Source organism: Myripristis murdjan, chromosome 13, assembly GCF_902150065.1.
Source record: "Myripristis murdjan chromosome 13, fMyrMur1.1, whole genome shotgun sequence".
Taxonomy (NCBI): domain Eukaryota; kingdom Metazoa; phylum Chordata; class Actinopteri; order Holocentriformes; family Holocentridae; genus Myripristis; species Myripristis murdjan.
The window spans coordinates 17,843,596-17,867,029 of NC_043992.1; the positions used below are offsets into that span (position 1 = coordinate 17,843,596).

The window sequence follows — 23,434 nt, forward strand, 5'->3', positions numbered from 1 at the left end:
GCCAAATTAACATCTTAAGGCTTTTAAGGGCATTTTAATTACTTTTAAGGACCAGGGACCACCTGAGCCCCCCAAAAAGCTAGGGAAAACCCTGTACTCAGTGTGCATTTTAAACAAATTCCCTCAAGCCGTTCCCACAGCATAGACTGTTTAATGTATATTTTGGGTCTAATGTTAATGCTTGACTTTCTGCTGAGCCATCATTTGACTAATAATGTGCGTGTGATCCTTGGTGGTCTGGCAGAGTGTTCATAGGTACAATAACTACAGGAGAACCTCAGACGAAGAACCATTTTTTCACATGTTACATAATCATCAATATTACACTATTTAGATTATCACATTAATGTGTATATATTTACCTTGATAATTTGATTATATCAAAGAAAATGATCAAATGAGGCCCTCTGACAAAGAACTATACATGCATGTTTTCACATTTTAGATAATCAGCAATATTTTCACATTTTAGATAATCATCAACATTACACTATTTAGACTAGTATGCCTATCGTGCATATATTTACCTTGAAAATTGATAGTGTCCTTATTCTACTGACAAAATATATTTCTTACATAGGCCTAATCTTAATATATGGCCATGAGAAATCGAAATTGATAACAAATGGACTGACAGGCATCTTAAATTTCGCCATGTCTAATGATAAAGTATGCTTTCTGATGGGCATCTGAGGGGAAAAAACACGCTTCTAGCGAGAATTCAGCCCGGGTCTATAGATAATAAGTCTTGTGTGATAACAACTACACCACTACAACTTCAAAATATTCAAGGGGAATAGCTATTTATTTCCGAAAGCTTGTACTGGTAATGCACAGTGAATCGCGGGAGGTAGACCGCTTCAAGATGGCGCCGCCGTCGGACGTCAGTCTACTGGGATTCCACCGGAAGGCGTCCAGTCTACCTCTGTATGTCTGTGGTCCAGCTGGCCTCACCAGTCTGAGCTTTTATTTTTTTAAGTCAGAGAGACAGGCCAGGCCAATCACAGGCCAGCTCTGAAGAGCTCAAGATGTGATTGGTTTGTTTTGATTAACACCTGCCCCAACAGCCTGAGTCCGCAGCAACAGGAAGGGAACAGGCAGCCTGTTGAGGAGGGGGTGTCACGACTCGGTAATAAGGTGGTGTTCTGCAAAAATCTTCATTCAGAGCAATTTAAAGTACAAAAGCAATTCATGCTGTGTTGAATATATAGATGTGATTGTCAAAGTGGCTGAGGAACACACAAGCAAAGCATTACTAATTATGTGGTCTAGTGAACCTAATCAAGTGTCGCTCCTATGTCTAGCTTTGACTGAGCACCTTAGGCAGTCATAATTTAGTGTCATCTTTAAAAAAACATTGCATTCAAACATTTTTAGACATATTTTCATATGATCTGAGTTAACTTATTGTATTCATAATGCTCATCTTGCAGGATGATCAAGCAGTGCAACCTAGACATAATATTTCCCAGGAATGTCTTTCCACTCCTCTTCCCAGTGCTCCCAGGCCAGCTGGGAGATGAAGTGCCACCAGCATGTCCTCGATCTGCCCCAGACACGACCGACTGGCAGGTGGCTAGAAGGCACCTGGTCGGAGCCAGTCTAATGTTGTGGTACTGACCATGGTAGAAAGTGCAAGCTTAGACTTTGTTGGGCGTGAGTAATGACAGTTAAATAACTCCCAGCAAGGTGCTGTTGATTCAGCACTGAGCCACTGTAATCAGCAATAATAACAATAATGACATTACAGCCCTGCTGACTGTTATGATAATTGTACCTCAATCTCAAAGGACATGAGGGAGCCTATTGTGCTGGAACTGCAGCTGCAAGACACTCAACTTGGTCTGGAGTTGAAAGGGCGCCTTGATGTTATCAGAGCGTAAATAACTGCATAAACTACAAGAGTGTAGAGCGCAGATCTCCACCAGGCGTATCTCCCCATCTCCAGTGGGCAAACTTAAAACAGGTTTTTCAAAGGTTTTGAATAGCTGCAACCACAGGAGGTCCTTGATCAAACAGTCATAATTGCGCAGAAAAAATGTTAATCTGATAGGCCCAGCAGCATGCAAGATTAGCTGCAGACAGATACACAAACAATACACACACAGACAGACGCGATATCCTCTCCAGAATAACACCTTCTGGAGATTATAGTGAGATTAACCCCAGGTGAGGGTCAAAGTTTACCCAAACATTCAAACAATCATGACTAAGAGTGCAACTTATAGTACAAAGTAGTCAAAGATGCATTGCTAGTGTATATAAAAAAAACACAGAGGTGTATGTCGTGTGCGCACACACACTTGTAGGTTCCATGGAGATCCACTGTTTTCAGTGGACATGGCCTTCTTCCTGTCTCTCAGCTTATGAAGTACAGCTAGCATGCAGCTAAGGAAGTGCTCTGCTGTTTCAGAGCCATTTTGCATGTTAATTACACTCTTCATCCGCAATCAGGGTGTCTCAGGCTCTGGGCAGCTGCTCATTAACATCTGTTGCAAGGCCACGTATCCTGTTATTAGTGAAACAGCTCAGAGAGGGCAGGACAGACCCCAGGGTATCTTGAAATTAGCCCACCCCAGCAGGACCACAGGCGTTCTTGACAATGAATTGGGTGGGTTTTTAAATACATTAAAACCTAGTGGAGTACACTCAGTACAGTGCAGATCTCTGACGGGTGTATCTCTCCTCTTCTAGACTACAGGCTACCCTATGTGCTGAGCAAATCTCGGGAGAGACTGTACTGTCATACTGTACTGTCATTTCAACAGAAACAACTTGTCAAAAAGAAGTTTTATGGTACAATCCGAAAGCCATTCCCAAAATGAACAATCCGCTGCTGCAATTTTCATGTGAGATAATAAAACTGTTACAGAAACGTCTGACCTTTAGTGGAACGTCTTTACCATTATGTCCATTATGGAGCAACCCTTTACCGCAGGGGGAAAAACTCTTAAAAATAATCTGTGGCAGCAGTGCAATATAAAAAGTGTGGGGCAAGTGTTTAAAAATGGAAATGTGGTTCCTTTCAAGTGAACTGAAAACACAGTTTGGTCTAAAAGACTCGGAATTTTTATCCTATCCCTTATCTGCAAATACAATCTACCATGAAATCAATGCTTTCTAAAGGCATAGACATAGGAAGTAAGACAGATTTAGAAGACAAACTAACGAGAATTGCTGCCAGGAGGGGTGCAGTCTCAGCAATATATAAGACCATGTCTTCTGCAGCCCCTGACAGCAACTTTCAAACTAAGCTACAGTGGGAAGGTGAGATGGGTATACCTATAACAAATACACAGTGGGACGCTACCCTTAAAAATAGCACTAAAATATCCAAATGCGTCAGATATAAAATTATGCAAGTAAAAATAATATACAGAGTATATATTACACCGTGCACATTAAATAAAATAGACCATAACTTATCTAAATTGTGCTGGCATGGTTGTAGAGCAGAGGGTACATTGCACCTGCTGTGGTACTGCCCTCTTGTAAAACAGTTTTGGTCAGATGTTACAAAAATTTATCGTGTCTTCTTAAAATAGAGGTTAAACCATGTCCATAATTTAATTAATTATTAATTTATTAGATCTTGTCTTGAGAAAGCTTAAACAGATTTTTTGAATTTTCTGCAGTAATATTTTGTACCAACCCCCTACCCCCTTTATTATTTCTGGTCTTGCCTTTGGTCTTGTCTTCCTGTATTTGATTATTTTGTTTTGTGTGTATTGTACTATTGTGGTCTATGTATTTGTTGTTATGATCATAAAATGTTAATAAAAAAAAAAATGTCAAAAAGAACACAAAATAGCAAAATTCAAAATTAATATGATATGATATGATATGATGATATGATACAATGTATTCTCGTATTTGTGTCCTTCCACACTTGTGAACACTTAAAATTGTTGATTTATTATTATGTCATACTTAATATTTAGGTGAGCCGTAACACTGCTGCTATTGTTTAGGAATTAATTTGTATTGCTTATTATAGATGATGAAATAATTCGTTATTTTTTTCCTTTATATTAAAAGTACAACACAACAATGAGACAGTGGATTATAAGACTGATAAATTAACTGAAAAATTAAACTGTTGACTGACTTTTAAATGGTAGATGAGAGAGAAACCAAGAATGACTCAACACAGAAGTTTTTATATTTTCTTCCCATGGTCTACAACAGTCCACTAAATATTTGTGAACATAAACGTCATTCCCTTAAAGTCGGAACAGACTCAAATTTGTGATGTCACCAACTTTTGGACAGCTGAAGTCCATAAGAATAACAAGGCAAATTCTTAAAATGTTACTCCCATTTAAGGCCACAAAACAGCTACCATTCAGTGAGGAATAGCGCTGTGCTTTACCCACTGAGTGATACAGGAGCACAGCACTCTCTGACACCTTATCTTACTAACATGCAGTCTACTGCTGTAGAGCCTAACATCAAGCTGGCAAGCAGCACACATGACTTAGTTGCTACATGGCAGACTGATGGATTTAGACAAGCATCAGGCACTGCTTTACTGCCAGCATAACATTTTTGCTCAACTGATTTTTTCCCTGAATAAATCATGTTTGTGGGGTGGATACAAGTCACAGCTATGTAAGCACAGGGCTTTGGTCCTGAGAAAAACACGCCTCTGAAGAGCTAATCTGAGACAATTTGGAGGGGAAAAAAAGGCACAACTACTTTTTCACAGTGACTGACAGAACAAAGCCCCACTGCAGAAACCCAAGCTATTGTTTAGCAAAATTGTAGACTAATAGTTAATAGTTAATACACAAATTAGGTATCCAGGAAGAGAAAATTTTTAAATATTAAGATCCAGTGTGAACTAGATATGTTGCATAATTCAGTAGTTCCCAGCTTTTTGCCTACTCCACAGCCAACCATCCTAACTGGTATGCAAAGATAAAAAAAAAAAAAAAAAAGTATGCTCATGCAATTTTTTTCCTGGGCAACTAAAAACTGGACTATCACACTGGTACTGATAAATGTGCAGTACCTTAAAACATGGGAACATGTTTATGTTATGTTAATATGCTTATGTTGTACAGCTATATTTGGAAATAACAACAGTTCAAGTGAAAAAAAAAAAAAGTGCAAACTTGTGTCCATGGTGTGTGTTTGCAGTAACTTGCATAATAATTACTGAGCAAAGGTCAGGTGACATAAAGTGTGATTAACAATTCCTAACTTGATAGGTAAGACTAAATATGGATATGTGTTTGGGCATGCAAACCTTCAATGAGGAGAGAAAAACAATGAAAACGTATTCGCACATTCATCAAGGCAAGGTTACAACCTCTTTCTGTACTGTCAAGTTACCACTTGTTGACAAATTACAGTGTTCAAACCTGTATCCACCACAGTATCTCCTTGTTGTTACAGCAAAGTGTCTTGTGTGGTTTATGTTTCAACCCGTTCATGTCTCAAAAGCTATTCCATTCATGCCTGTGTAACAGATACTTACAAGTTCAAAGTCAAAAACATCCCACATATCAGTGCTACCCTACCTGAGTTGAATATCAAACAGGCCTTTAATACCAACTATTTGATCTGGAATATTATGATATCAAATATCATAACAGATTTGTTAACTTGATGTGCCAGGCTCATCAATTTCGCAAATCAGTTGTTGATAGCGGCTCTCACACTCACTTGAATATCAGACTCAAGGCCTTTCCTATGGCTTTCATCTTGTGCAGAGGAATTCAAGGACACACTATTGGCATATTCTAAGATAACATATGGCACTGTTTGTAAATTACACATCATACAACTTCATTTGTACTCATGAGCCTGTCAAGTCAATTCTAGTGAAATCATTTTCAAAATGCTGCTAGCCTATATCAAACCATCAGATATCCAGATTAAGATGTGAAATGTTGATTCTAGGACAGAGAGAGCTGAGAATACTGATTAAATAAGGTTCTAGGCCTATATAAAAAAGAAGAAGAAAAAGAAAAGAAAAGAAAAAAGAACAGTACTTTTAAGACAACACATTCATTTTTAAAAACTTGTGGGATTTTTAGGAAGGATTTTTTAAGGCCCATGGACACAAGGTAACTGTCCCTAACCCTCCACCACTCACAAAAACAGAGGGACAGCACAGCAATTAATTCCTTCCTCAGCAGGATGTCCTAAGCAAATCTCATCACGTAAACATGACACATTGGAGATAATTAAAACTTGGATAAACAGCAATGACTTGGCAAATTAAATAAAAACCGACAGTCATGTTTCCATTTTAATCTTGTCAAACCAACAAACAGTAGACGGAGTGAGGAGAAGGCAATAGAGCATAACAGAGTAACACTGGTGAAGAGAAATGCATTTACTCACAGTGGGAGAAGAGTTGCTGTATGCTATGATGATAAGTAAAATAAACAAGGACAGTCTTGAACTATGTTGTCCCATGGCTCTGAGGTTCCACCGTCATGTTTGGCCAACATGAATGTGACACCTCTGACCACGATAAGGAGTCACAACAACCAGCCGACAAAAGCTGATGGACTTTGCACAAAATAAGAGGATCACCTCTCGAACACTGATTTGCACATGCTATTGCATAATCAATATCTGCTCCGCCTCAAGTCTAGTTAAGCATCCCTCTTTCCCCTGCCACTGGCCCTTCATCTTCATTGCCCCCTCAAGACAGAAGTGGATTTAATGAAAGGAATAAATAACCGATCAAAGCCTTCCCCTGGATTTACAGTCTATCTTTTTTAGTAGGAGGAGCAGGTGGTCAGAAATTTTGTTCACAGTGAAAATAGCAAAGGGCCTGCTGAACTTGAGTGAACCAACAAAGAAGATGTCATGCTTTACACATGTATGCCATCTCCTTTTCTGCTGCCTCATTTCCTGAAATCAAAGAGACAGGGAGGAAAAACAGTCTGCAGGGGAGGAAATGCTTCAGCAGTTTCCCCAGTGCTTAAGAGTGTCTTCTTCGAACCAGTGAACTGAGGGAGAAGCCAACCAGTGGACGCCTGTGGTGACTGATGGCCACCAAACAGACGAAATACAAAAAAAAAAAAGAAAGAAAAAAGAAGAAAAACAACACTTAAAACAGCAATTTTTCAGGAACAAAAGCTAAATTAGACATGAACAGTCTGGACACACTGAAAGTAGGCTAATTTACGAGACCCTGGTCAGCAAGGACAGAAATTTGGGCATGCACGCACTTTTATGAAATACAACATGTCAATATCTACCCAAAAGTCCTTATTAGAGTAAGGAATCTAGTTATCCCCCGCTGAAAAAGATTTTTTCTTGATCCTGATTTCATGAGTGAATGATCTGGGTCTCTTACTAAGAAGTGCCATAGATACTAGATCAGCAAAGCACCATGGAGATCTGGCCTGGCCCTCCAGCATCAAAGATGCCTGTGAGGGAATTGAGTTAGTGACACATGGGTGATAGAGCCCATTATAACGTGCAGTGGGACAGTCATTACATCAGTGCTGGTAAAGCTGGCTCAGTCCTGACAGCTCACTGAAGTGCTCTCAGAGTTAAGACACTGGGCCTCATTTAAAATAAACTTGTTTTGATTAAATAATGTGCTCAGTCCACTTTCATATTCGTGGTGCTATATTGTCAGATATATTGTTTTTGCAACATACTTCAAGTAACAACCTTTTGTTTTGTTTTGGGCAATTAAATGACTGTGGAGTGTTGTGATGTTTTTTGTCCTTGTATTATCTGTCGATATAATTTCTGTAGATGCTGCTCTTTTCTTTTCCTGTGCAGCCATTGCGCCTATTGCTTCTAGTGCTTATTTCCCAGTTGTTCTCCTACTTATTCCAAATAAACGAAAGTTGCTGCTTCTGATAAGGACAAAGGCTATGCCTAAAACTGGGTGTTTGAACAGAAAGTGAAAAGCTTTTATGTATTGACTATAGGTTCAATCCAGATGGGTGAGAGTAGACCATATGTTATTCACTATGTAAATATGCAGATTATATAGGTAAAGACACAGACATGCATGCACACATGCTTATACACACATGTACTTTCACACCTATACAGTGTAAGACACACACACACACACACACACACACACACACACACACACACACACACACACACACACAAAACGCTGACAAAGCTCTTCACCCTGCCTGTTTTAATTCCTCTCACCATGAGCCAAAGCCTGGTGAGTTCCTGGAAAACCTGAAATCTGGAGACATGCTCCAACTGGCCAGATTTAGACTGCAAAGGGGTGTGTGTGTACACACTTTATGTACAAAATATTATGAACACCTGCTCGTTACACTAGACAAGGGTGAACAGAGGTGAAAACCATGGCTTATTGATTCCATTTATTAAATTTACATCATTCCAGAGGGAAAGGTGTATACAAGAAAAAAAACGTTTTAAAATGTGTGTTTAAGATTTAAGATAACTAAATATTTCTGTGCGAAACTGGGGTCAAACTAAACATTAGGATGTCTTTATACAGTGTCGACTCAGTGAAAAGGCCAAAAGTCTGGACTGCTGAATATGCAGAGATCTTCCCACACTTGAAAGCACACTATGCTCCTCCTCACAGAAGAGAAAAAAAATGCCTACTTGAATATTTATATCATCTACAAGTGATAGTGATAGTGAATGTTTTATTTCGGTCATTTTCAAGTTGCAAAAATCAAATACACATATGAATAGACAATATCTTGTGCACATGTTTTTAAACAGTAAATAATATTTCATTTCCTTTCAGTGGAAAACCAAAACAAATACATATATATACATATATACAAACAGACACAATAGACACTGACCAAAAAGGTATAGGCTGAAACCTTAGCTTATTTTGCCTATCCTTCTTACATTACTAAGCTTTCGTCAGTTCACTTAAATAGTAAAATAAATCTACAATATATGCTACAGGGATTTCATGAGTCTTGGTCCCTTGAAGCCTGTTACAATTTTCATTATATAATATCAAATATATGTTGGTGTCAATGAAAATATTACTTTTAGCTGATAACCGATTTATTTTTGTCCAGTAGTTGCAATTAGTGAGTTGTGGTCAGGTATTTATGTAGGGATGGGCGATATGTTATCGTTTGCGATATATCGTCAAAAAATTCCCCCACGGTAAGAATATGTCATCTCGCGATAATAACGATAAACTCCTGTTGATGACGTAATTACGTGCGCAACGCACTCGCCGCTGGCAGCCGGCAGCTCACACGTGTAGCACAATAACAAGCATGGCGGAAGGCGGGGCTGATAGCGAAGAGCTCGTTGCTAAACGAGGCTCCAGAGGGGTGTACTATGAAGCAGGTTTAGTGGGTTAACGAGGTATGTTGAGTCTAAAGCCAGGCTTTCCTGTATCACGAAGGTGGCTCTCTTTTAACCCGGCTAGATCACCATGGTAACTTATGCTTAACTCATAACCTGTTCCCGACCAGGTTATGAGCTAAGTTTAACCCCGCCCGGATATAAAAGCGGCGCTATCTCACCATTTAACTCTTTCGGAGATGGCGTCACCGTTCACTGATGATCCGGTGGAGCTGGGAGCCAGGACTGTCCGTGGCTCATTACGGAGACAAAGAGTATTTAGGGATCGTGCGGGTCCCTGACGATATTCTCCATGAGCGGTACAGATTTTCATCTGAGGGAATACGCTACATTTGCTCACTTGTTGAGCCAAGTGTCAGGAATGCCACGGATAGAAGTTGTGCGCAATAGGACAAACGGTGTGCGTGGCGCTAATAGTATATCTGCACAATGCAGGTAGCCTTCACGTTTGTTATAAATATTCCGTTGTATCACAGACTTTGTTATAGTAGCCTACTTTTTTAAAGGAAACACCTTATGTAGGCTAATAACGGTGACTGTCACGGCATCCGAAGGTGATGATTGGACGGGAGCAGCCCGTGGTGATTCAAACGCACTCCAAACGCCACTTATTCCTATTTAGAAAAAAAGATTTAACAATTAAGGAACAAACATCAACAGAAATGGCTCCATAATTCTATTCAAATGTAACGAACAACTATCTGAAACTACTCACAAGTAGCTCTAAGCAGCGTAAATAGAGGTCAAAATTGTCATGGTAACCAACCGACACTGCTAGGCTCACCCACACACACCTTCAGTCACCTGACTTAACCTCAGGCTTTACCTACAATTCCTTGATAGCACTCCCATAAAGCTACTGAAGTTACATATTTCTAAACTAAAATTCATAATACTGAATGAATATATAGAATATAATGAGTCAGTGTTGACTTACACATTCACTAGGTCAGCAATTTTCTGCCAGCACTCCTCTCTCGCCTTATGTGCGGCCACAGTGTTGCTCTTAGCGTTAATTTTATTTTTAAAATTTTCAGAGCTTTCCATGGGGACAAACTGCTCCTCTTGCGTGAAATATGCAGCCCGTGAATGGTCCATTTTTCGCGGAAGTAGAATCATATGACGCCAAAACGCCCCCTTTTCTGTGAACGCGCACAGAGCACAAAGCTGACAGCTGGACTTAACAAACCTTGATGGTAACCACCGTCGTGATACCACTTAACTTTGACTGGAGCTTTAGGTTTTGTTGAGCCTGATAGTGAACACAAAGCCTGGGTATGTTGAGCCTCCTTCGTAGTACAGCCCTCAGCTCGATTATCTGGAACTGGTTTGGCTACAGTAAGTCTGACGTGGAGCAACATCTGTCATATGCAAAGTTTGCAAAAAAGCGGTGATTACAAAGGAGTGTATTTGACTACAGTAAGTATTATTTTTGAGCAGTATTTGTGGGGTTCTCAAGACTGAATGCGGTGATAGATTTGTAGTCAAAAAGATGGAGTTGAATTGTTTTATATTTTTTATCGTCACTTTTATCGTTATCGCAATAAATGCCAGAAATTATCGTGATAAAATTTTTAGTCCATATCGCCCCTCACTAGTGTCAGCTACATGTCTTAAAGTGAAGGTAAAAGACACATTGATACACAGGAATATGAGTGTCAACTTCATGATAGACAAAAGACTGCAGAAGGCAATCATGAAGCAAGTACTATACATGACAACTGACCGATATGAAATTTGGGCTTGTGACCACCTTGTCAGTTACCACATCCACACCCAAAAGACATGAGGTACTAAAAAAACACCAGTTTCATTTGTTTCTATCAAGCTGCATGATGAAAATAAATTTCCCTTAAACTGCCAATGAGCACCGCACTTAACCCCCCCCCAATGCACCAGTGGAGCTGCTCACTGGCCAACACTGAGAAACCAGACTTAGCTTTATTTGGCAGCTCCCAGCTGTGAATATGTTTTCGTACGAATGTGATGCACAGCATTGCTGTAAAATGGTATGCATGCTCAGCAAAATATTTCACCAGCTAAATAAAGGTATAAACAAACACCAGTGCTGAAGCAAGGTGAAATGGAAGTGGAGTAGGCAGAGAATTTGAAGACAATGCTGTGATTACTGTCATTTGGAAATCATGAGAATCATGAGAATGCAAATTTGAATTTAGTGATGGTTCCTCACTTTCATGTAATTTCTAAAAGGAATGACTGAGCTGTAATTCAGATGAACATCACACTTTTGGTAGCCTGAAGGTAATGTGTGTAATCTGCAAATGTAGTGTTGTGCCTTCTGTGTGTTAATGCTAGGCTAATACTGGCATCTGCACACCTAAACAACAAAAGTGTATATTTCCAATCACATCCATAATGACCATTCAGTGTAATTCGAGAAAGAAAAACTGCTGTGTTTTTCTGAGCAACAAAAACATACTTCACAAACACGCAGTGTATGTCAACCCAGGCACACTCCAGCCTGCAGCGTTGTGTACAAAGCCCCATGGCGCTTGTTCAACCTGACTAAGTCCCTGCAACACAAAACACTCAAGTTGCCAAGTCAGCTACACCAGTCGGTGACAGCAATCACACTTGTACAAGAAACAGAGGAGATTCGATACACGGATGAAACAGGAGCTTCCCTAAGCTGTTAAGACCTTACAGTCACTGGTTAAGAGAAGTGACCAAGCAGGAAAAAATGATTATGCCTCAAAGATTTTCATCCAGGACCATCCAAGGTGATGATACATCTACATACGCTCATTAGCAGGTTACTTCTGGGTATTTAAAGATGATGGGAGGCATGCTGATGAAGGTCAAAGGACCACATGTGGGTTAAAACCAAGTTATTAAGCGGACAGCACATCATTAAATGCATCCCACCAACAAAAATTTGGTACTGATGTTGGATAGGTTGAAGGCATAAAAATGATTCTCAATGGCTTTGCATGAATTTTGGTGATTAGTCTACTGGTCACAATTCAAATACCTGGAAGAGATCTGACTAAACTGGTCCTCATTTGCATTAGGTTGTACTCACCATGGACTTTTTGAATTAAACTGTAATTTGTTTATTTGGATTCTATTAGCTGAAAAATGATTAAACTAGCATATACAAATGACTTAAAAAAATTCACTGCTAATAGGGGGGTGTGATATATATTGTCTATTGTTGTTTTAATGATGTGCAAAATGACAAACTCAAATATAGAACTCATTTTGCACAAAATCAAAAAAAAAAAAACATGCCCTCAGAGTCTGCACATATTCACTGCATACAATCAAACCAGGTGGGACAGACTACTACACATGCACACTGACAACACATGCAGTGCTCACGCATCACAACAAGCTGAGCTAGCATAACTGCCTGCACGGCTGAAGTTAAAAATGAGTGAACAAATAGCACCAGGAGACAAAACGCAAACACCACAAGCCTCGGAAAAGACACAACTAACTTGTTTCATCATCTGTGAATTAACCACAGCACAGAATATGAAGAATATGAAAAGCTTGAGGAGCCAGCAGTCAACCACGACCAACCAACTAAGGTACCGGCAAAACAAAATCACACTCAGCAAAGCTTGGACATCCTGCCTGGCCTGAAATATTTCAGTCATACAGCTCTGTCTGATTCTTGTCGCCAAACTCTGGAGCATAAACTGCAGAGGGTTTCATATTCCACCTTGACATCGGATTGGGCAATATAATTAGCTGCATTTAATACACTATTATTTAATAGTATAATAGTATAGGCTACTTTTTTTTTTTTTTTTTAAACAGATTTTTGAGGGATGCAAAATTTTGTCACATATCGTTGTCGGCAAAATCCCAAATATTGAGAAATTGTTTTTGTCAATATTGCACACCCCCTCTCTTATGTATAATGGACTTCTGTGTAAGCCCCCTTTTCCCCCCTCAGATGTTGTAGGAAACTGCAGCACCACTAAATGTCTGCATCCTAACTTCAAGCCCTAAATACAAAAAAGGTACAATGATAATCAAAGGCAATCATGCCTTATGCAGTGGGACAGATTTGATGATTGATGGGCAGACATTTGCTAGATGAGAAACAGTTGGAGGTAGTGCATACAGAGCTTAAGATGCACAGTCAGCACATTTGAGAATGACCAAATCAATTGCAGTGGCCTAAATCACAACATTGGAAGAAAAAGCTTCAGCGTAAATTCAAGCATGACAAGGCTGGTAAATGATAAATATAAAAGTTTCCGGTTGCCATATGGAATACATCTTGATTCTTAATCAATCAACAGAATGAAGGGAGTTTTTACGTAAGCATGCATGACCTGAGGCACAACGACACATTACTCATACATTCTTGCTCATCAGGACAAATTCTGGCAGCAGAGTCTCTCAACAAGGATAGAGGCATACTGCATAACACCCTCCATAAGGTGTTACGTGTCAACATCCTGTACATAGTATTGGACTTGGTATGATTCACATTTATTGATTATTGATTCTGAAATTGGCAGCAACCATTATGTGAAGTGACAAGACACAATACCAATATATCCATTCTCAACTGGTATTCCACATGCTATAAATTAGTCAATCTAAAGAAAAAGGCACCAACTTGAATAACCATGCAACAGATATTCAATACTACATTAGAGATGACAGGACAGGTTGACAGTGTGAGTAACAGCACATTATTTAAGAGTGAGTAGTCCTCTGTTTACTACATTGGCCTCAGGAAGACACCAGTCACGACAGCAGCTTACAGTATCAGAGTCATATATTAAACTAAGGCTTCGAAAGGCAAGCTCCCGTGCAGTGTCAGGGAAAATAAGAAAGTCTTACAGTCAGCCCCTTTGAGACAAACAGTGCCAGCTGAAAGCCAGCTAAAAAAGGAAACAGAGTGAAAAGTGTTAAACTCAAGGCAACTAAATCTTCCAACTACAGGACATTCATCAAAGCCAAGGGTTCATTTTTTGGGTGAAAAATGAACTCTTTTTTAACATTGCAGTCTTGTAGCAGCTTTGTTATGAATATATTGAGAATCAGTTGACCACAAAATCAGCAATTACCTTTGAGAGCCAAAACCAAGAATGAAGACTGCTAATACCACACACTTTGTAACTGCGACGGATCAAAACTCCACTCATGCTATACTCTATACTAGCATCTCCCTCTCCCCCAGTTTGTCATTTTTTCCCTTTACTATACAGTAACTACTGCATGGCCTGGTGAAAAGATTGGACTGCTAGGAAAGACAATCAACAATTAGCTTACAAGTGAAACTGATAACATAATGCTGTTTAGGAGTTTGCAGTATTTCATTCAGATATAATAAAGCGCATAAGAATTGTATCTACCATTTGCAACATATGTTACAGAATGGGGAAAAAATAATAAGCACTTCCAGAAAATCTGAAGCTGTGCACAAACTGACAGCTCATCAAATTGTAAAATATGGGTCTGATACAAGCTAAGAAAAAAAATAAAGAAAAAAAATGAATCCCTTCTAACCAGAGTCCATTATTTTCAAATCAAACAAGAAGGGGGAGTGCCATGTAGTTTTGTTCATTCTGTGTTACTGGAAATATAAATATATATATATATATATATATATATGTGTATTTATTTATTTATTTATTTTTTAATGACCAGGAGGAGGAGACGGGTATCCACCCACTCATTTCAGTGATGATGGTACTCTGCTAGGAGAGGTGAAAGTGGGTCAAGAGAGTATGTGACGATATCTCTCTCTCATTTTTCATCTGGAGATGAAAATAATCTCCAAAAAGTGGGGTAGGGCACTGCCTCCTGAAGAAAGCCTTGGCTTCTTTCCTGAGCGAGGTTGATTTGATACTGAAAGGTGCTGGTTGGGCACAGATGGAGTGGTTTTACTTTGCAGGGCTAGTGCCAGAGAAAGCAATCTGGACACATAGTGAACAATAAAAGCCAAATTAGGAACCTTGGGTGACTGGATTGAATTTTGGTGACTACAGATTTAGACATAAGAAAAGTCCGTGTTTTTAATTCAGAAAAAGAATGACTGTCTGTATTCAGAGAAATTTTAACAAGGTACAAAAAGGACAGAGATCTGCGTGGACCTGTTTTTTTTTTTTTTTCATAACTGTAACCTGGTGCTATCTTAAGCATTTTTGAGACAATTACAATTAAAATGACTCATTTAATGCATCTCATAGCACTGTCAGTGTTAAGCAACCAATTGAAGCAGGAGAAGATAAAACAGTGTAAACAATATCGAGAGATTCAAACATACATCTACAAAGTGCTGGCTTGAGTGCGAATCAGCAAATTATTTTTTAAGACATGCATATCAGTTTAGTATCCTTTTAACAGCCATTTCATCATTTATTACAAAAGAAACATTTCCCTCAGTTACCATCATTCCAGTTGTAGTCAGTGTTTAATTTGTCACAATATGTGGTGATTAAGCAGCTGATGGTGCGTAGGTTTTAATGATCACAGTTTCATCTGCTTGATGTATGTTTGTATCACGCCTTCACATCAACCTTAGAGCAGCCTGTGATTTCAGATGCCTGGAGAGATACTGAGTGGATGCCAGCAGTATTGGAGCTTCACCCGCAGAGAAGAGCGCCTGGCTATGAAGACGCCAGAGGGGTGGACATTTAAGAGAAGGCTTGAGCTATAGTTCAGTTGCCATGATGCCCACACAGCCTTTCCAACTGTCTCGAGTCCACAATTTACAGTCAAGTACATTAACAATTAAACCTTTCAACAGTAATACATAAATAAATAAATAAATAAATACAGTATAATGCTTAGTAACAGTACTGTACCTAATTGAATTTGAAGAAAAAAAAAAAGACATCATGAGCATTATCTGTTTTTAGCCTGAACTTTCAAGCATAGTCACTTCTACCACAGTGACATCTTGACTTATAGCCTTCCTTAATTGAAAAGCCACTATGAAATGGCTACCTGGAAGCCTGCCTAGACTCTAGCACTGTACACAGGCTACAAATCTGCAACATTTCGTACACAGGTCAGGCAGAAACACATTATAAAACCAAAAGCCACCATTTCAGTACAATCATCATGGGGAAAACTTAGTTTTAATTCTCCTTTTCTTAGCTATACTCAATTCAACACCTTGACAGAACTGGATGGTTACACATTTTGTAATCTTCTGTTTCTGCGGTGATACTGTAGGGCACAAAAGGTTTTTGATATTTATTTATTCAAAACAGAAAGAGGGGGAGAAAGAGGATAGGTAGATGTGCACTGTGTCAAATCATGCGTAGTGGGTCTTGCACTCCTGGCTGGAAGCCTAGTCAAAGCAGGGAAATGTACTGAGTGTGCAAAATATTGGGACAGCCCTCCAAATATCGACCCTCACCTTCCTTTTTTAAATTCCATGTCTCAAATGTCTCAAGGCTTTCTTTAACCTGTTACAGTTTGTTACACATATTCTCAAATTCCTTGGTAGTCGAAGAAGGGATCACAATCACTACAGAAAACACCAGCAACATTAGGCTAGTCTGTTGTATGCAGTTGCTGTAATGAACAGATGGTCATGACTAACAGTGCTTTAAAGTGACATTTATGTCATTGTTGGCATTACATCGCAGTGACATTGCAAAAAAAAACAAAAAAAAAAAAAAAACAGGAAAATATCTGATATAAGCATTTGGACAAGGGTCACATGGGGGCTGTGACAGATAAGATCTACATGTTAATATGACACAAATCACATTTGAAAAAAGAAAAAAAAATACAATTTTTTGCTGTTTATACTGTCAAAAGTAGGTATTGGATAAGTATTGGATATTTATAAAATTTGGTTTGAAATGAAGAGTCTGTTCCCTCTATGTACTTTTGGTTGCTTAAAGGATGGGATAAGCAACTCTTGACAGTGAAACATTTTATCAAATCAAGGCTGATGAAAGAGGTGCTGAGAAGCCTAAGAGGGGAATGAAAAGGTGTGCTAGTTGTGCTCTGGTAAACACAGCTCATAGTAAGACAGTACAGCACAAGGACCAAAACGCAACAGTTATGTCATTCTATGACAGATAAAAATAAAGTGATAACAAAAACCATGGCATTCCATCACTGCTGCTGAGGAGAGAACATGCAGCCAGAAATGTTTGATAAGGTAAACTCTTCCTGCAACCAGCAAGGAGGTATGTTCCTCTAAGCTACTTCTGAAGCAAAATATTATGCCTGTCTGGCCAAGAGCATCATCCACTAGAGGGCACTGACCTCAAACACAGATTGCAATCTGAGTTTTCGGAGATGTGGTTTGATTGACATTTCAAAATCAGATGTGAATGTGATTTAGGCCTTGTTCAGACTGCAGGCAAATCAGATTTGTTTCTCAAATCAGATCTTCAATACAGACTGCCAGCACTTATGTGAAAGTGATCAGATCGGATTTGTGTGGTCCATACTTCACCAACCTATCTGCACTTTGGTTGCTATGGTAACAACGTAGGCATATGTTTCTACATGCAGGAGAAGCAGTTTAACAACATGGAGGCATGAAGATCCATCATCTCACCCTCGAAACAATCGTGCTGTCAAGTCGCAGTACAGAACATCTCTGCCGGATTAGACAAATTCAGCGACAGAGGAGGCTGATATGAATCAATGTATCCATGGTAACAGCAGCTGCAATCATGCACTTCCATCCCTTAGAACTGACGTTGTCGTCGTACGTCGTGTTACGAGTGACGTGACACCAGTGGCGAATAATAAAATAAAATGTGAAGTTTGATAAATACGACTCCTTAGTTTGTTCAATTTTCTATTAATATAGATGAGTCAATGAGTACAAATCTGAAAAATATTGAGCAACTTATTAATATTGTCCCCATCCTCCAAAATGTTTGTGCACCCCAAAAATCCCCCCTTGCCAAAGCCAGAATCCTAGGGGAAACACTGACATTGATTCCCCTGCTTAGTCTATTTCATGGAATGAACAACTGTTCCTAATATTGTATACTCAGGGTGATCTAGGCAGAAGTCTCTTTGCCTGGCTGGTTTCTCTGAGCTATGCAACAGTAGGTGGATCCAAGCCTTATAAGAAGTAGTTCTTTTGTGATTTTTGTAGACCAGCATTACAGCCTCATCCATTTCATCTGGATATGATGTTCCCTCTTGCTGGTTTTTAAAGTCTCAGTAATGGGGAAGACTTAAGCCTCCACACCAAATTGACCTGGCTTGGCAGAGTCCTGCATTAAGAGCCTATTCTGGTTACTCAAGCATAAAATTGTCTATTCAACAAAATGTATCAAATGGTCCATGAATTTGGGAATGAAAAAGAAAATGAAGGCAGACTTACTATTTTAGGAAATTAGCCTAGTTCATTGTCGACTCTAGGTAAACCTAATGGTCCATTTTATAAATCTACAAAACAAAAATCAATTAATAATAGTCTGAAAGTATTTAAAGGGAACAGTCCATAATAAACCACTCATCCAAGCTCACCAGTATTTTCTCTATATTTTTAGTAAAGGTGTTACCGAGCTTCCATTTCATTTTGACATCACACACCATGTAAACCTACAGTATTTATCTACCAAATCCAGCAGATATCACTACTGACACAGCCACTACCCCCGTGATCAGCTTCTTTCCATGGGAAGAAAATGTCAAAATCCCTGGAAAAATATTTCAGTTAAAGTTAGATCAACCTTTAATAAATCTAATAACCTTCTGCAAATACTGTGTAAAGGAAAATGTTGCACTTTAATAATGGGATTCTCAGTTGCAGGAGTGCTGAATCCAAAAATGCCCAATGAGCAAATATTTTTTGCTCACTTTCTCATTTTTGCTCCTGTACGTGCATGTGTGTTTGTCCATGGCTGATCTCGGAAAGTACTGGGCCTATCAGAGTAACATTTTTTGTACACACTCATGCCTGTGCCATGAAGAACCTCTTGTGGTTGATGCAAGTCAAAACCTTACAAAATGATTATTTTGGGTACGTCTGCTCTCCCTCCATTCATTGCCTACCTCACTCCCATCTTTCTCTGTATACAACAGTTCCTCACTGAAATTCACTGTCTTACTTCTGGGTCGCTACTTCACTTTCTTATTTGATATATGGTCAAGCTTGCTCATTTGTTTGGCCTATTGTGGCCACGTCTGCTCCAATCGTGGGTGAAAAAAATCCAACACGTACACTGTGTTTTCAGCAACTGCCTATTTTGCTATTTTAATTTGTGTTTTTTTTTTTTTTTTTAAACCGGTTTCTGTCAAAAGCCATATGACTTCAGGCAAAGAGCCAGAAATGGCTGAGGAGCTACTTTACTGTATTATGAGTCATACAGTAATTTAATTTGCAATTTGAAAAGTGTTTGACAATACAATTAGCTGCTGAGTCTCTCCTGAGTTGTTGTATATAGCATATAGGGTAGCCAAGAGCCAGGTAGGCTATAGTAAAAGGGGAGATATGCATGGCAGAGATCTGCACTCTTGCAGTGCACTCTTCTAGGTCAGACATACATCGAAAAAAATGTATAATTGCTTATGCAATGTGTCAAAATGTGGTAAGCGGTGTTTGATGTGTGCCTTAGTAAAAATGAAATGTGAGTATTTTGTTCTTTTTAAGTAAAAAATTACACAGCGCATTTATTGGACTGCCGCAATGTAATGACTCTCCCTTCTTCTCTCTTATGATCCACACTGACTGATAGAAAAGCTCTGCAAATAATATTTCACACCGCAGTGACCAGTTCCAGATTGTGCACCTTGATTTTCCTTTGATTCAACCTGTGGGGTGTTGCCTAAATCCTCTCTGTTCCTTTGCTCCCCACTGTCTCCTGTAAGGCTCCAAGAAATGAAAAACAATGGGTGGAGAGGTAGTGTCTGAATCCCTCCTGGCCTGTCTGCCTGCCTTGTGGGGTTGAGAGAAAGTAATTCTGGGGTTGGTTCCTAATCATAGGTGCTGCTGATACTGTGGCCTGGAAAGCAAACAGCTGACAAAGGCATCCGTGGCATGCAGAGACACGGTGGGAGCCATTGTTGTACTGTGTAGGCGACTGGACCTCACTGGTGACTTAGTTCACTCTGCAGTCCGATTGTTTTTCATGGCCGAGAGGAAAAGCAAAAGGCAGAACAAGTAGTAGGTTGTATCAAGTTGCCATCTGTATATCTGGATGAGGGCTCTTCACCACCATCTGTGTGTGTTGACATCACACAAGTTGTGTCCTTTACTGCAAGTGCCTGGTGGGCAGGAGGCAGGGCCAGACAAGCAGGTGCTGTCACACTGAACTTGGCTTCTCCAGCACTAAAAGTCAAAGCTTTCTACTTATATGCTTTCTCTCTTCCTCTTGCATAGACATGATCAAGGACATAAAAAGTAGAGCAGCTGAAATCTTTCATTAGAAATGAATGTGAGTTATATGTCTTAATTAAGCTGAAACTGTGAAATAACCTGAAAAAGCACCTTTTACCTCCAGCAAAGAGGATTAGACAATAACCTCAAATGTTTCTCACCCAAAGTGGAATAAGGACACACCTACATTAAAGACTGTAGAAAGGATTATTCTCACTTTACGGGATCTACAAAAGGGAATATCTGGAGTCCATGGCTGTGGAGCCCACATGCTGGGAACAGAACCAAGAGTAGAACAAAAACAAGCAGACTTGTTATCGAGTCAAGGAGGTATTGTTGCTTTTTCAGAGGGGAACCACAGCGGTGACATAATAACTGTGTGCACCTCCCATTTTGCCTGGGCACTCGGCTTTGAAAAGAGGTCAGGTTCCAAACCGACAAAGACAACACGCCAATGCCTCTCATGTTCCTGCAAGGATTAATTAATGACAGCCAGCAATGGAAATTTCTCTGATGAGATAGGTTTGAAAGGACCTTTACTGCCATTTCTCCTCAGGGCCCATTTCTTTACCTCCCACTCCTGTCATACACGATCATTCTGCAGATCAAACAGCCCTTCTCCCTATCAGCTGCATGCAATATTAGCAAGGAGATCACTGTTATAATCGTTCTTCACTGTGATTAAGAGTTTCAGTCAAATACCTAAAACATGAGTGTGAACACGAATGACATAATAGCACTGTATGACTCACAAAAAGGAGTCATATACCAGAAAAACACAAACGTGTCTCCCATTGGTAGATTCAGTACCTGAAGTCCATTTTCTGATTAGATAAGATGCTTGAAATCATCTCGGATTTTCAGCATGCAACGACCCCCCCCCCCCCCCCCTCCCCCATTATGTGTTCTTTAATCGATCCAGAGGTGTGACCCAAAAGAACGTGACTTGTGTTACTCATCACAAGCAGATTTGCAGGGGTCGACCATCTCGAACAAGGGAGGACACAGAAAATGGGTCCAGAGGGAGGAGGGGAGGGAGGAAGGGACAAGTTGACCTCATTGTTTCAGGGCAGTGGTACCAGGTCAAGTGTTTCTTTGCTTCTCATGCACCTTTACGATCTTATTGGGTAAGAGAGTGCTGATCTTACAGATTTGTGCATGTGTGTTTACTTTGGCACATAATGACAACAAACATCTGGGGTGTTATCTGGTGTATGAGTGTTCCTTCATCACTTTGTTTACCCCTTTAGGAGCAGTTATATAAGGCTTGATATTCTTAGCTAAAATGATATGGTGAGGTGCATGGCAGTGCAATACACACCACCTTGGACACAAAATCAATAGTAGTTTCAAATGGCCAACGTGTTCAGCAACAGTATGTGCATTGTAACTCTGTCTTATCAGCAGCATAACTAAACTCTGACCAGTGGGATGACTTGGTTGATTGCACCAATCCCCTGTTTAACTGTGCATGCTAGTATGGGTCAGGCATGGATAAAGCATAAAGCAGAAATAGTTTAAGAGCTCCTACACAGAATCCACATTCTGGATGTCAAGTATCCACACTGCATCTGCTTGTGTGTGTGTGTGTGTGTGTGTGTGTGTGTGTGTGTGTGTGTGTGTGTCTGTGTGTGTGTGTATGTGTGTGTATGTGTGTGTGTGTGTGTGTGTGTGTGTGTGTGTGTGTGGTGTGTGGTGTGGTGTGAAATAGAGGAAACTATTTAGAGGACAAGTGTGTGGACACAGGTGCACTCCTCTGGACTCCTCCCTGTTCTATTCTATCATATCTCATACATATCTTTAACTGTCCAAATGTGAGATTTCTAAACTAAGGGCTATGGTTTAACTGCTTTACAACTAAAAACAAGCTATTCCAAAATAATACTTTAAAATTCCTAAATGTCAAACTTTGCCCATGTCCCCCTGTAACTCAACAAATTTACAAAAAAATGTTGGAATGTGTGCATTTGCCATTTCTCTACAATCTGAGAATGTCCACCTCCATAAAATTTTCAAAAAAAAAAAAAAAAAAAAAAAAAAAAAAAGCCCCTCCGCTGAAATCTGAGTGGTCTGAAAGTGAAAGCAACATTTATGCTCCCATGTGCTATTCAATATGACTCCCAATGCCATGACCTGAAAGCATTCTCACAGTGCCAGCTGCCCTCAAGAGACCTGGTAACCATGCAGTATACAAGCCAAAAAATAGTTTTATAAAAACTTTGAGTGCAGTATCCAACACAATCTGGTCCAAAAACTTTTAATCCATCTTCAGATGTTGTAGCCAAGTGATAACACTTGCATAGTCCCTTTAAAAAAAAGCACCATTTTACATAGTAAGGGGTGTACAGAATTGCCTCTGACATAAAGGTGCACTAGAGCAGTGATCAAACAGCTGCTTTGATGCTCTGAGGGGGCAGTCAGTGAATATGGGTTCACATTTCTTCTGTGTCTCTCCTGAAGTGTGAAGGGAGCACCAAAAAGACTTCATAGTTAGAGAGACTGACACCAAAATGCCTTCTCAATGGCCAAAGTGTCCTTGAGCAAGACTGTTCTTGCTCAAGGCAAGATGCACAGGCTTGCATCCATTATAAGTCTCTGTGGATTAAGTGTCAAATACCTTAAATGTAATGATCTTATAAGGCAATACAGCCCCATGTTGTACCCTGTCCATGGTCAATTTCTGTTTTGACACATTCTTGAAATCTTAACTTACCATGGAAATTTACAATGTGCTACTTTAACCCACAACCCTCCACCAAAAGAAAATCTAGTGGCATAATGAATTATGCAAATCCAAGGCATGAACGCTGCACATGAGTA

General features: G+C 39.6%; 1 protein-coding gene across 2 annotated transcripts in view; it reads right to left on the reverse strand.

Annotated features, from left to right (window-relative positions):
- The window catches only part of gdpd5b (glycerophosphodiester phosphodiesterase domain containing 5b), a 71,858-nt gene that overhangs the window by 47,279 nt on the left and 1,145 nt on the right, over positions 1-23,434 (reverse strand). The gene's annotated exons all lie outside the window — the stretch shown is intronic.